The sequence below is a fragment of the Pinus tabuliformis genome, chromosome Q (genome assembly GCF_031772625.1).
Source record: "Pinus tabuliformis cultivar Carrire ecotype Pingquan chromosome Q, CPIR1, whole genome shotgun sequence".
In the NCBI taxonomy this organism is placed as follows: domain Eukaryota; kingdom Viridiplantae; phylum Streptophyta; class Pinopsida; order Pinales; family Pinaceae; genus Pinus; species Pinus tabuliformis.
Window position 1 is genome coordinate 5,711,643 of NC_142296.1, and position 14,154 is coordinate 5,725,796.

The following is a 14,154-nucleotide window of genomic DNA, read 5'->3' on the forward strand; positions in this document are numbered from 1 at the left end:
TTTTTAATATAAAGGTCCTAGGTTCATACTAGGTACCTTATCTTTAAGTTATTATTATCATTTTATTAATTTATTAATATTCTAAGATATATAATTATATAACCATCTTTTAAGATTAGCTTAATTTTTAGCATCTATCTCTTTATAATTATTTTTACGTTATACATTTTAAATTTATATCATTGGTATTTGCCCATTAATCATGACGCATTAAGCAATATGGATGTTGATGGGTGAATATAACTTCTATTTGAAGGAGTGTCATGATATTTAATACTTATAGTTAATTTAGTATATAAATACTAGTGCGGTGCATGCGATACATGCATATGTAGCTATCATATGCATGCATCGTATGCATGCTAATATTCTTGTGTTATCTATATTTTAGATAGGTCGTTACAAGAGGTCACCACTGAAGGCTGGACCAGGGGACGTAGCCCAGGAGTGTTGGGTGAACTCCTTATTAAACCTGCTGAGTTTATGTGTGTTATCTATTATGTTTCTTTTACTACTTCATTGTCTATGTATTTCGCAATCTTATCGATCCATTTCACAAAGTAACATAGGCATATCCATGCACATGAGTCTGAAATACCTTAATAATTGTTTAAGATCTCATAATCAGGTCAATCCTTCCTGACTGAGAAAGATGACCAGGCACTGCATAGGTTAGGTCTGCTCCTCTGCCTCAGCATTGATCCTCCTCCTGGCTCGAATTGATGATGCAGACTCTCTGCATCACCCCTTCCTTGTTGCTTTTTGCTAGGAACAACTTCTGTCACTCGGGACAGTTGTTTCTGCTGCGGCTGCTCTGCTTGGCTGATGCCTTCAGTTCTCTTGTGATCTGCAACCACGCTTTGATACCATGTTGGAATTTCTAATTTTAACTCGTTAGAAATTCTTCCTGTACTATTTGATTCATTTCTTCCTACTTGTTCAATTACTTAACAAGTTATTTACCATGTAAATACTGAAAATAAATACAAGTATAGTATCAACATCTACAGATCATCAACTAAAAGTAAATAAGCACACAAGTGACATCATTGTTTTTGGACTAATGTCCCTAGAAAAACCCAATATGGGAAAACTGGTGCAACTATTCAGAGGGTTTTATTAGTATGTAGTTTCAAAATACAACCTGGGTGCTAGAAATGGCTCACCCAATAGAGAATGCTCTCGGCAGTAGTACCTCTCAGTTGGAGACAGATATTTCAGCTAAATCATTGGAAGAACGATCCCACAACAACAATGCAGCTTCTGCTACTCTGCATCAAGCTATCCGGCTCTCCAGCTCCCAGTCTGGCCCACGAAAAATCTCCCAGCACTTCCTCTAGGCTCCGTGTTAGCCTCTCTGGCCCAACGCCAGCTTCTCTGGGCTCTGCGTCAGCCTTTGGAGCGTCTGCATCTTATACGCTGGCCCTTCTCTAGCTCAGCGCAACTCCAGGCTGCCTTTGCGTGGCCTCTTGCTGACTCTACGTTAACCTCTCTCGGCTTCTGCGCTAATCCTCCCGGTACTAACTATGCCTCTCTGCTATGTCTGCCCCTCAGCCGCAACTCTGATCACTCACTCAATTTCCTCAGCAAACCCTACCCTAGAAAATTGAGTTTTTGATCTCACTTGGTGTGTTCTCCAACTGACCCTCAAGCCTCTTCTTATACTTTTCTCGTCGGTCCATCAACGACCGAGATTAAATCTCTAATCAGTGGCTAAGATTAGGTTTGGCTTGATCCATGACTTTTGGACCATTTTAACCCAATTTTATATTAGTGCCCATTAATATTTTAATTTTCCTAAGTTAGACTTAGGAACTCCATTAAAAATATTAATTATTTTAATATCTCCTAAACTGGTTAGATTCTACCCAAACCCTTTCTGGTTTTGGAGATCTCATGTGCTTTAGCCTCTCCACCAATTTTCGTGGCTAGAGCACATTCGATGCTACCCCAAATCAACACTCCCTCTTAGCGAGGATTGTGCTCTAGTAATACTCATTGAATATCACCTTGATCGTCCAGCATCAGTCCCTGTGCTGATGCTAGGCCTCCCCGCCCAACATCCTCTGCACTGCTGCATCCTATACTGCTGCTCATGGCCCCGCCACTGCCACTGTTGCATCTGCACTACATCCCTTCTCATCATGCTGCATCGTGCTGGCCATAGCGCTGCCACTGCAAATCTCTGCACTGTAACTCAGTTACTGAGAAGTAAGTAACTGATCCTCCCAAATCTGACATCTCTGTTAGGCTAGAAACACTCCCGATGTTGAAGCTCCCTCTGTCGCTGACAAGTGGTCCCTCTACTGACCTCTACGCTGCTGCAACGACTCCATGCATCTCGCACTGTTGCCTCACGCTGTCCCGAGACTCCTTCACTGTAGCACCTGCTGTCGCTTCATCCGCATTTGTCTCTACCGACATCCGCCAGTCCTGCTACTCCTCTTCGGGGTTCCCGTAGCAAGGTATAATCCAAGAGGTTGGGTACCTCGAGGATCCTGCCCCTCATCGCCTGTAGTTTGTCTGACTACAACTCGATGTCTCCCCACTTCCTCTCAAGTGGCGCATGAGCACTCATGGCATAATCGTCATCTGTCTCCACTTCTTTCTCCGCCCTCGCTGGTATTGTCTTAGTCTCAGAAGCCTCTCCCTTGCTCTTCTTCCTAGGACACTGGTTCGCATAGTGACCCAGTTCTCCAGAGTGGAAGCACTTGACCTTGGAGAGTTCCTTCTTCTTCCATTTCTCCTGCTTTCACGCAGGTGCTAGAGTAGCATCCTCCTCATCCTCTTTCTTGATTCTGATCCCCTTATCGCTACTCCCTGCCTTTGTTAGCAGTCTGATCTCTTCTTGACGAAGAGCCACCCACAGCTCCTCTCAATCTGGAAGGTTCAACCTGCCTAGTAAGCTTTGGACAGATACCTCCCAGTCCTCTGAGACTGCGTTCAGTGCGGTCCTCACCAACATCTCCTCATTCAGCGTGGCCCCTATGGAAGTCCGCTAGTTCCGGATCTCGTCAATCGCCTGAGGAAGATTTCTATCTACTCTCCCTTTTGCATCTGGTATGACCACAACTGATTTTCTAGAAGCATCTTCCTCTACACGAAAGTATGCAGATACAACTTCTTCAGGGCATCCCACATCTCATTTGCCATACCCTTCTCGGCAATATGTGGCACCACATGATCCTTGACCCTGTCAAGGATGAAGGGTCAAGGATGATGCACTTAGCCTTGGCCATTGCCTCTTCGTACTTCTCATCTTTAGCTGGGTTAGCTGGGATCGCTATTGTTTTCAAGGCGAAGTGCTTAATCAATACCTGTCTATAATGGACAAGAACCTGGCCTTCCAGACTATGAAGTTGGAAGCTCCATTCAGTCTATCCTGATCTCTCAGCGCATTCACTACCATTTTGTTGCTCCTCTTTCTACTCCTTCGAGTCTTTCTACTTCCCTCTTGGAAGTCCTCTGATCGACTCCTGCGGAGTCTCTCAACCTCCCGTCTGGAAGTTCTCAGTTTGACTCCCTCTGAGCCTCGATTTCCCTTCTGGAAACCCCTCTGCCAATGTCGAGATGCCCCACTCCGATAGTTTGTGCAACTGCACCACTGATTTGGATTTGTTGGCTAGAAATTTTCGGCAGTAACTCCCTCCACCTTGGTCTTGCCTTGTTAGGTATTGTTTTGACCATAGTACCCCACCAGCTTTTCTCCGCAACTCACCCCCCACCTCCTAGGCATCAACAATCTGAAGGTCTCAGCCTCTAGGCTCTGCGCAATCCCGGCATCAATGAAATCTGCACCTCTTGGCCACAGCATCAATCCTTTCTGATTGAGAAAGATGACCGGGCACTGCGTAGGTCAGGTCTGCTCCTCTCTACCTCAGCGCTGATCCTCCTCCTGGCTCGAACTGACGATGCGGGCTCTCTGCGTCACCCCTTCCTTGCTGCTTTCTGCTAGGAACAGCTTCTATTACTCGGGACTTGGATGATGCTTTCAGTGATCCTATGATCTGCAACCACACTTTGATACCATGTTGGAATTTCTAATTTTAACTCGTTAGAAATTCTTCCTGTATCATCTGATTTATTTCTTCCTACTTGTTCAATTACTTAACAAGTTATTTACCATGTAAATACTGAAAATAAATACAAGTACAGTATCAACATCTACAGATCATCAACTGAAAGTAAACAAACACACAAGTGACATCGTTGTTTTTAAAACCGGTGCAACTATTCAGAGGGTTTTATTATTATGCAGTTTCAGAATACAACTTGGATGCCAGAAATGGATCACCCAACAGAGAATGCCCTTGGCAGTAGTACCCCTCAGTCAGAGACAAATATTCTGGCTAAATCACCGGAAGAACGATCCCGCAGCAACAATGCAGCTTTTGCTGCTCTGTGTCACTCTGATAGGGACTGCATTACCCTATCTAACTCTCCAGCTCCCAAACCGTCCCACGAAAAAGCTCCTAGCGCTGCCTCTAGGCTCTGCATCAACCTTTTTGGCCCAACGCTAGCCTCTCTGGCCCAACGTCAGCCTCTCTAGGCTTTGCGTCAGCCTCTGGAGCCTTTGCGTCTCACACGTTGGCCCTTTTCTGGCTCTGTGCAACTCCTGGCTACCTCTGCGTGGCCTCTAGCTGGCTTTGCGTCAACCATAGTATTAAAAACTGGCCCAGCTAATCGGTCGGTTAGTAGGCCCTCTGGTCGGAACCAATCAAAAAACCGGGTTAGACACCCTTTGTGGCGGAAAAAGAGACCTAATTGGTCCTAATCGGCCAGTTTAGGACGAAACTGGCCGATTTGTATCAAATCGACCGGTTCCGTCCTAAACCGGCCGGTTATCGGTCAAGCCCACCGTGAGCCCAGTCAGCGTTGTTTTCAATGTTTTTTAGGGGTTTTGGAGGGAAACTAAGAGTGCTTTCCATCCAAAAACACCCTCTCCAAGCCTTTAAGAGCCCCCTCTCCCTCTCATTTGTCTCACACATCTAATTTGAAGGGTTTGTGAGTTTGTTTGTGAGCTTGGAGAGTCTTGAGTTTTTGCTGGAGTAGTCATATTGGAGTTGGAGCTATTTTGGAGATAGTTTGTTGCTGTCAGTGGAGTTGCCATCTTCGAGAGGAGGCTAAGGAAGCTAGTTTTCATTTCCAGGTAAGGATTTTCACTTGAAAATTCCTCATTTGATTGCTGTCCATGAATTAATTTTTTTATGTGTTATAAAGTTATAAATTTCTCACTTCTATCATCTATGCTATCAAATTTTGTAGCTTGCATGTGCATTTGTTTTCCTACATTTAGCTTTGGTTTTCCATGTTGCTTAGCTGCAATTTTTTTTTAAATGGCAGATTTCTTTGCATTTTGTTATTATTTCAACAAAACATGGCTCCAAAAGGAAAGGACAGTGCATGGGCTCATTGTGATATAATTGATGGAAAATTATGCCATAAATCTATTGGAGGTGGGGGTATTCTTAGATTGAAACAACACTTAGCTAGGGTAAGAGGCCAAGTAAAACCATGTGATGCACCAAATGCAGTGTTAGGTCCTATTAGGGCAGAATACATTGCCAAGCTTGAAAAGTTTTATGAGGATAAGGCTAGGGAGAAGGCCATCCAAGATGACATTGCAAGGAAGAGGGAATTATTAGACGCTATGAAAGAGAGTGGGTATGATGATTATGAGATTCAAGACTCAACTTCTATCCCTTCCAGCAATGACCTCTTTCACTATCTTCATCCTTCTTGTGGCCAACCATCAAAAGGAACAAAGAGAACAAACATCCAAAGTTTTTTCTCATCTTCTGCCAACATTGCCTCTTCTAATCCCATTTCCTCCCAGCCAAGTCGTCAACCCACTTTGGATCAACATTGGAAAAAACAATGCAAAGAAACTTCTCATCAATACATTGCTAGATGGTGGTATGATTCAGATATCCCATTTAATGCTGCTTACTCACCTTATTACCAAGCTATGTGGGACTCTGTTATAGCTGCAGGAAAAGGCTTCAAAGGCCCTAGTCTGCATGACTTGAGGGGAGCTCTTTTGCAAAAAGTGATATCTTCCATTGATGAGTATTTGGTTGAGTTTAAAGATTCATGGCTCAGAATAGGTTGTTCCATCATGTCAGATGGATGGATCGATGGAAAGAATCGCACTATCATTAATTTCCTTGTTTCTTGCCCTCAAGGAACCATGTTTTTGAAATCAGTTGATGCATCTGATAAGGTGAAGGATGTTGCCCTTCTATTTGAGCTTTTGGATAACATTATTCAGGAAGTTGGGGAGCAGCTTGTTGTGCAGGTCATCACAAATAATGCCTCAAACTATGTTTTTGCTGGAAAGATGCTTGAGACCAAATATAAGACCATATTTTGGACTCCATGTGCTGCACATTGCATAGACCTCATGCTTGAGGATATAGGCAAAGTGGAGTGGGTAAAAACACTATAGAGCATGCCAAGTGCATTACAAAATACATTTACAACCACTCATGGGTATTGAGCCTAATGAGGAAAAACACAGGGGGCAAAGAGCTTGTTAGGCCTGCAATTATGAGATTTGCAACTCACTTTCTCACATTGCAATGTCTCAATGGTCAACATAAAAACTTGCAGAAAATGTTTTCCTTTGAAGACTGGGCTGAATCTCGGTGGGCTCGTAGACCAGATGGAAAAGACACCAAAAAGAAAGTGTTAGACAATTATTTTTGGAAAAGGTCTGTAGAGCTTGTGAAAATTACCGAGCCCCTTGTTAAGGTGCTAAGGATGCTGGATGGGGAAAAATTGGCCATGGGTTACATTTATAAGGCTATGGATCAGGCAAAGGAGCAGATATGGGTAGCTTACAAGGACAGGTTAGCTAAATATGGCCGTATATGGGGGATCATTGATAACAGATGGAACAATCAACTCCATCATCCTATACATGTAGATGGGTATTTTTTGAACCCAAAGTATCATTATAAAAATCGGCTAGGAGATCTGCATGATGGGGAGGTCAGAGCTGGATTGATTCATTGCTTGGAGCGCATGGTCCCTAGCCATGCAGATCAGTTGGAAATACATAGACAACTTACTATTTTCACTGTGGCAGGTGGTACTTTTGGCAAAAACTTGGCAAAGATGGCAAGAGATGTGGACCAACCAGGTAAGCAATTCCAATTTCCAATTTGTTTTTCTTTGCAGCACATTGGTGGGAGTCATTTGGTGGCCAGTGTCCTGAATTGCAAAGGTTTTCAATTAGAGTCCTCAGTGAAACTTGTAGTGCTTGAGGTTGTGAGCGCAATTGGTTTGTTTTGAGCACATACACACGAAGAAGAGAAACCGTTTGGAACAAAAACGGTTAAATGATCTTGTTTTCGTGCAATACAACCTTCGACTAAGGAGGAACCAAATGATGAGCAAAACACTTGATCTAGATCCCATTGTGTTGGATGATATTGATCGAACATCAGAATGGGTGGAGGAGACTGAAGAACCTGTGTTTGAGGCTGATTTTGATATCTACATGGCTTTAGCGGGGGATGAAGCAGATTATGTGGCGGCGTCAGAACCATGATTAGTAGCGACATCAAGGAAAGGCAAAGAACCAATGGAAGGCACTAGTCGTGCAGGTCAACAAACTCGTGCTTCCATTAGGTCCACTTCTATTGTTATTGGTGGCATTGATACTGAGGTTGCAGATCAGGTTGGGGCATCCTCAGACTCTGAACCAGATGATGTCTATGTATCTCCTGATGATGATCTTGTGGCTAGTAGTGGTGATGAACTTGATGATTGATCATGTGTACACTATAGACTTGTAGTAGGCCAATGGCCTCATAGCTTGCAACATTGTTTTTGGATTTTATAGGCCATTTAGAACCTCATTGCTTATGTATTTTTCTATTTTGTCGATGATATGTATTGCACTCGGTGCCATTTTGATATATTCACCTTTACATGGTATATAAATGAGCAAACATTGCATATTTTGTCTCTATTGGCTTGGAATCATGGTTTTAAATCTTAAAAATAGTTTTGTTTCATTAAAAATTAATTATATAATGTATTTTTTAAAACCGGTTCGTTTAGACCAAACTAGTCCCGGTTAGACTGGTTCTGGTCGGTAAATAGGTTCATTAGTTGGACCGGTCTGGTCACCGGTTTTGGTTTTAAAAACATTGGCGTCAACCTCTTCCAGCTTCTGCGCTGATCCTCCAGGTACTAACTTTGCCTCTTTGCTATGTATTCATTGCCCCTCAACTGCAACTTTGATCACTCAATTTCCTCAACAAACCCTACCCCAAAAAATCGAGTTCTTGTCTCACTTGGTGTGTTCTTCAACTGACCCTCGAGCCTCCTCTAGTTCTTATACTTTTCTCGTTGGTCCATCAACACTGATATTAAATCTCTAATCAACGGCTAAGATTAGATTTGGCTTGATCCATGACTTTTGGACCATTCTAACTCAGTTTTATATTAATACCCATTAATATTTTATTTTTCCTAAGTTTAGACTTAGGAACTCCATTAAAAATATTAATTATTTTAACATCTCCCAAACTGGTTAGATTCTGCCCAAACCCTTTCTGGGTCTTTGAGATCTCATGTGCTTTAGCCTCTCCACCAATTTTTGTGGTTAGAGCACATCTGATGCTACCCCAAATCAACAAACAGAGGTATGTATGCTTGTATTTGAATTTAATATTGTAATGTCATGACATATGGTTGCAGGTAACATGGATCAAGCATGATCGAGAGAAAAATGATCTCCTCCTCTGAAAGGATGCAGAAAGACATAAGTCACACTAGATGAAATCAACATAATATGTCCTCATACGAAGTATGAGGTGGTTGACTACAATTGAAGAACTCTGACTGAAAGCTCCTGGGAATGGAAGGTGTGAGGATGGAAGAGATCGTGAAATATGCAACCATGATGAAGGCAATCAACATCCAAAGGATCAGGAAGATTTGACTAGGAAATCTCCCAGAAAGATATGAAGACTCTGATGGAAGTCTGAAAAGATGAAGACCCTTGACAACATATATCTTTGGGAGAAGTGTCAACGAGTATGCAGGGTGTTGATACCTACAAGAAGATGTTGCTGGAAAAGGCCATCACCAAAAAGGTAATATGTGATTTGTTTTTGGTTTCTGACCTCTTGGAGAAGTTTGGGTATGTGTGTAGGGCCAAGGTAAGGAGAGTTGATGTCACAACTATGTACCTTGTGTTTTAGAGCAATCACCATTGAGGGAAAAGTGAAGATAGATGGTCCTATGAAGGAAGCCCCAGATGAAAAGCCAAGGAGGATACTTTCTGGGAAAGGAATGACATGATGAAGGAAAGTGATGGATGGATGAACCCTACATATGAAGAAATTGATGACATCGAGGTCTTGGATCATCAATCAACTAGAAGACCCTATAAAGTATTGATGATAGAGTCCCTGTTTAAGAGGGAGCTCTGGAAGGTTCCTATGAGTAAAGGAACATGAGTAAGTTTCTGAGTAAAGAGAAACTTGGAACTCATGCCTGGTCAAGAGGAGAGTTAGACACGCCATTCTTGTCTTTAGGTTGGAAGAAAGAATGGAGGATTGTGTGATCATTTGGCATTTGACACTCTTTGAGGATGTGGTAGGGCATCCAAGACAAGAGTGGGCAAGAGGATCGATATTCTTGAGGGCTAGGAACCCAAGATAAATCATAAGAATAGTCCTAGTAGGGCATACTCGGAGAACACCCAGGTGGTTATGACCCTAAGAGAGACAATTTTGATGCGTGTCTATCAGTCACTAGTCTCGCCAACGTTATGTGCTTTGATCTAAGTAAGAGATAGAGCTGTTAGTCAAGGCCTTGCTAAATGAAAACAATGTTTGGTTGAAATGATGCTATAACAGATGGATTGCAAATACGATTCTTCTTATGAGAAATTCTTTAGATTGAGAATGACCAAGTACCATTATGAATACCTCCCTAGTTAAGAGGGAGTGTTGAAGAAAGTGTAACTAGGTTCGGTCTTCATAATGACATGATCTTTGTAAATGATGTAATAAAAGAGAATAAATTATTTTTGTATGCCTTGCTACATGGGTTTCATGAGCAAGAAGTGTCATAGGTCAAAAGACTTCTTCTTGATGTCTTTAGGATTTATTAATATGTCAAAGAGTCATGTCATGTAAAAAGAAGCTCTTCATGAGCTTATGTAAATGTATACAAGTCCACAAAAGTGTGTAGCAGCCCTCCAAAGACCAAGATCAATCCTCCATTAGCAAGCCCAAGAAGTTTGCAAGCAAATCGATAAGGAATTCATCATGTCAGCTTCAATATTGAATTAAATATATATTCAAATGTCATGTCGGCTCAAATAATAGACATGTCGGTTCATGTATTCAAGTCGGCTCAATATAGGAGGCACAAACCACTATAAATACCCGTCTAGGGTATCTGCAAATGGAAGACACAGAACTCACATTCTCCTCTGAAATTTCGATGGGTATGAGGTGCAGGCAGGACAGATTTCAGATGGGTATAGTAGGGTGCAAGAAGTCAGATTCTTCTCTGCTATTTCGGATGGTACATCAAGGACAAATTCTCGGATTCCTTTGAGTCTTCGGATGGCACAATGAGCAACAGTCATGGTTACAATGACAGTGAAGCCCTCGCACATATCTCTGCAGTCTCGGCATGGTTACAACAAGTTAAGTCTCAGAGGATATCACTGTAAAGGGTTCGGATCTATCTCTAGTAACCTCCGCATATTGTCTAAGCACTGCTATAGTCTCGGCATACTGATAATGAAGAAGATCCAAGTGATATCTCTGTAGTAGTCTCGGTATAATGAGAAGGAGACTTAATGACAATGACAAGGGTTACAGTTTCAACATAATGAGAAGCAATGATAAGAATTACTCTCTCGGCATAATAAGAATGTTGATTTGGGGTAGCATCGAATGTGCTCTAGCCACGGAATTTGGTGAAGAGGTTGGGGCACATGAGATCTCCAATACCTAGAAAGGGTTTGGGCAGATTCTAAACAGTTCAGGAGATATTAAAATAATTAATATTTTTAATGGAGTCCTTAAGTCTAAACTTAGGGAAAATAAAATATTAATGTGTATTAATATGAAACTGTGTTAGAATGGTCCAAAAGACATGGATCAAGCCAGATCTAATCTTAGTCATTGATTATGGACTTAATCTCGACCGTTGATATGTCAACAAGAAAAGTATAAGAGGAGGCTTGAGGGTCACTTGGAGAATACACCAGAGTGATTAGTCATTCTATTCTTTAGAGCGAGGTTTACTAAGAGAGATAGAATTAGTGATCGGGAGTTGCAGTTGAGGGGCATTGAGTACAAAGAGACAGAGAGGTAGAGATAGTGCCGGGAGAGAAACGCAGTAGTCGGGGAGAGTGATGCAAAGCTAGCCAGGGCTCACGCATGGCCACGCAGAGGCAGCCGGGAGCTACCCAGAGCCTCAAAAAGGCCAACGTTGCTAATGCAAAGGGCCTGAGGGCTGAGGTAGGGCCTCCTAAGGCTGATGCAGACCCATCCGGGGTGATGCAGGGCCAGCGCTGGGCAGAGAGGGGCTGACGCAGTCCTAAAAAAGCTGAAGTTGGGGTTTCTAGGGCAGATTGGTGTTGAGGAGCTGCCGGAAGGATTATCCGGGGTTTCAGCTAGGAGATTTGTCTCAAACTGAGAGGTATTACTGCTAAGGAAATTCTCTGTTGGGTAGGCCAGTTTCGGCACCTAAATTGTACTCTGATATTGCTTAATAAGAAAACCCTCAGATAGCTGCATCAGTTTTCCCACATTGGGTTTTTCCGGGGACATTGGTCCAAAAATAATGGTGTCATATGGTGTGATTGTTTCTGTTTCCTTTAGTTGTTGATCTGTAATCTGTTGAGCATGCACTAGTGTTTCTTTTCAGTATTTACATTGTAAATAACTTGTTAAGTAAAATAACAAGTAGGTAGGAATAAATTAGATAAAGTGCATGGAGGGTTTCTAACTAAGTAGACTTAGAAACTTCAACAAAGAAAAGGTGACAAGGATCATCACAGTCTCGGAATACACTCTTGACATGGTCACAGTCATTGTGATGATGATCTCAGCAAGAATGCAGTGATGATCTAAGTACAAATGAAGATATGGTGCAACAGTCATCATGATGATTGTCATAGAATCAAGGTCACAATGAAGATCTCAATGAAGACAAGAGGCCTCGTTGACATGATGAAGAAGCAATAATGAAGATCTCAGTGATGCAGTAATGATGGCCTCAATGGTGCAACAATGAGGATGATCTCAGCAGTGACAGAGGAGAGGATTGGTATCTTGGTCTTGGAGTGGCAGAATGGGTCAAGGGTCATGGTCTTGGTATTCGTCAATTGGAATTTCTATAAGAAGAATCTTGTGCGAGTGTTCCTCTCCAAGAGGGAGAGGTTGTGGCCCTAGCTGAAAGCCAAATATCTTGTGTTCTTGTCTCTTTGTTTTGATAGCAATTTGATGAAGTAAACACAATCTAATAATACAATGAAGATCAAGTTAAGATAAATTGTAAAAACATTTCACAAATTGTTATCATGTTAAGAAGAATCACTTTAATTTTGAATGACCTAGATTCTCCAACACCTAGGAGAGGTTTATGAGGGATGGGATTCGATGATGGAGTCAGCGTTCCATGGGGACGTGTCCCCAGGTTTGGGTGCATGCACCCCTCACACCTCTCGCACGCAGGACGGGGAGTCTCTTGGGGGTGCGTTTCCCCATGCACCCTTTTTGGGGATACTCGGGGAGACGCAAGGGGGTGCGTTTTCCCAGTGTGGGAGTCTAGACTCTCCAAAAAGGGTGTCTGGGCGTCCCCCTTCAAAAAGGGTGCTTCTGGGCGTCCCCCTTTAAATTTGTCTAATAAGACCCAAATTTAAAATTTAAAATCAAAACAATTAAAAAAAATAAAAGTAAAACTAAATAGAACAAAAAAATATTAAATAACTAAAAGTCTAAAACCTAGGTTCAAACTTTGAAAATATACTAGTATGTTTTGCTTTCAATTTAGATTTTCTAGAATGATGAATGATGAATTTAATTTTTAAATCAATGTAGATTGTAGAATGATGAATGATATGGATTAAAATATTTGAATATTTCATTATTGATTTTTATTTATTTTTATCGAATCTCATGGTATGTATGAATAATTCAATAATGAGACTTGAATATGTCATATGAATGATGTATTTATCAAAATGAATGATGAGGATGGATCAATGATTCAATTTTCTATTTAATATTTTTATGCTTTCATTATTGAACAGTGAACAATGAATATGAACTTGAATTATATATATATATATATATACCTCGACGTCTCCCCGCACCCCCGAAATTTCCCTAAAATTCATATATACCTCGACGTCTCCCCGCACCCCCGAAATTTCCCTAAAATTCAAGGGTACTCCCACACGTTCCCCGTGTGCATCCTCCCCGCATCCGCGTTTCCCCACACCGGAGTCTTGGTGGAACATTGGATGGAGTCCATGAGGACCATTATTTTTCAGTGTGAGTGCCTTGAGTATGAGACATCAGTGGAGGGCTTCGTCACCACCATACATGATATTCTTGTCGGCAGGTGGGACAAGAATTGCACACCTTTGCATTGCTTGGCTCACTCATTGAATCCAAAATACTACAACCATGAGTGGGTGAATAATGGGCCTTCAAGCAGATTCTCTCCTCACATGGATGGTGAGATTTCACAGGGGAGGAAGGATGCATTGAGATACATATTCAGGATAGAGCAGCCCTTGATGACGTGGAGGATGCCTTTCTAGTATTTTCGCCTTTGTGAGGGATGGGATTCGATGATGGAGTCCATGAGGACCATTATTTTTCAGTGTGGGTGCCTTGAGTACGAGATAAGAATTGCACACCTTTACATTGCTTGGCTCACTCGTTGAACCCAAAATACTACAACCATGAGTAGCTGAATAATGGGCCTTCACGTAGATTCCCTCCTCACATGGATGGTGAGATTTCACAAGGGAGGAAGGATGCATTGAGACAAATATTTCTGGATAGAGCATCCCTTGATGACGTGGAGGATGCCTTTGTAGGGTTTTCCACTGGCACTGTGCGGAGGCCTTTATGAGGGATGGGATTCGATGATGGAGTC

At 42.1% G+C, this 14,154-nt stretch overlaps 1 protein-coding gene across 3 annotated transcripts in view; it reads left to right on the forward strand.

Annotated features, from left to right (window-relative positions):
- Nucleotides 1-14,154, forward strand: part of LOC149217998 (PHD finger protein ING1-like) — a 280,739-nt gene that overhangs the window by 228,864 nt on the left and 37,721 nt on the right. The gene's annotated exons all lie outside the window — the stretch shown is intronic.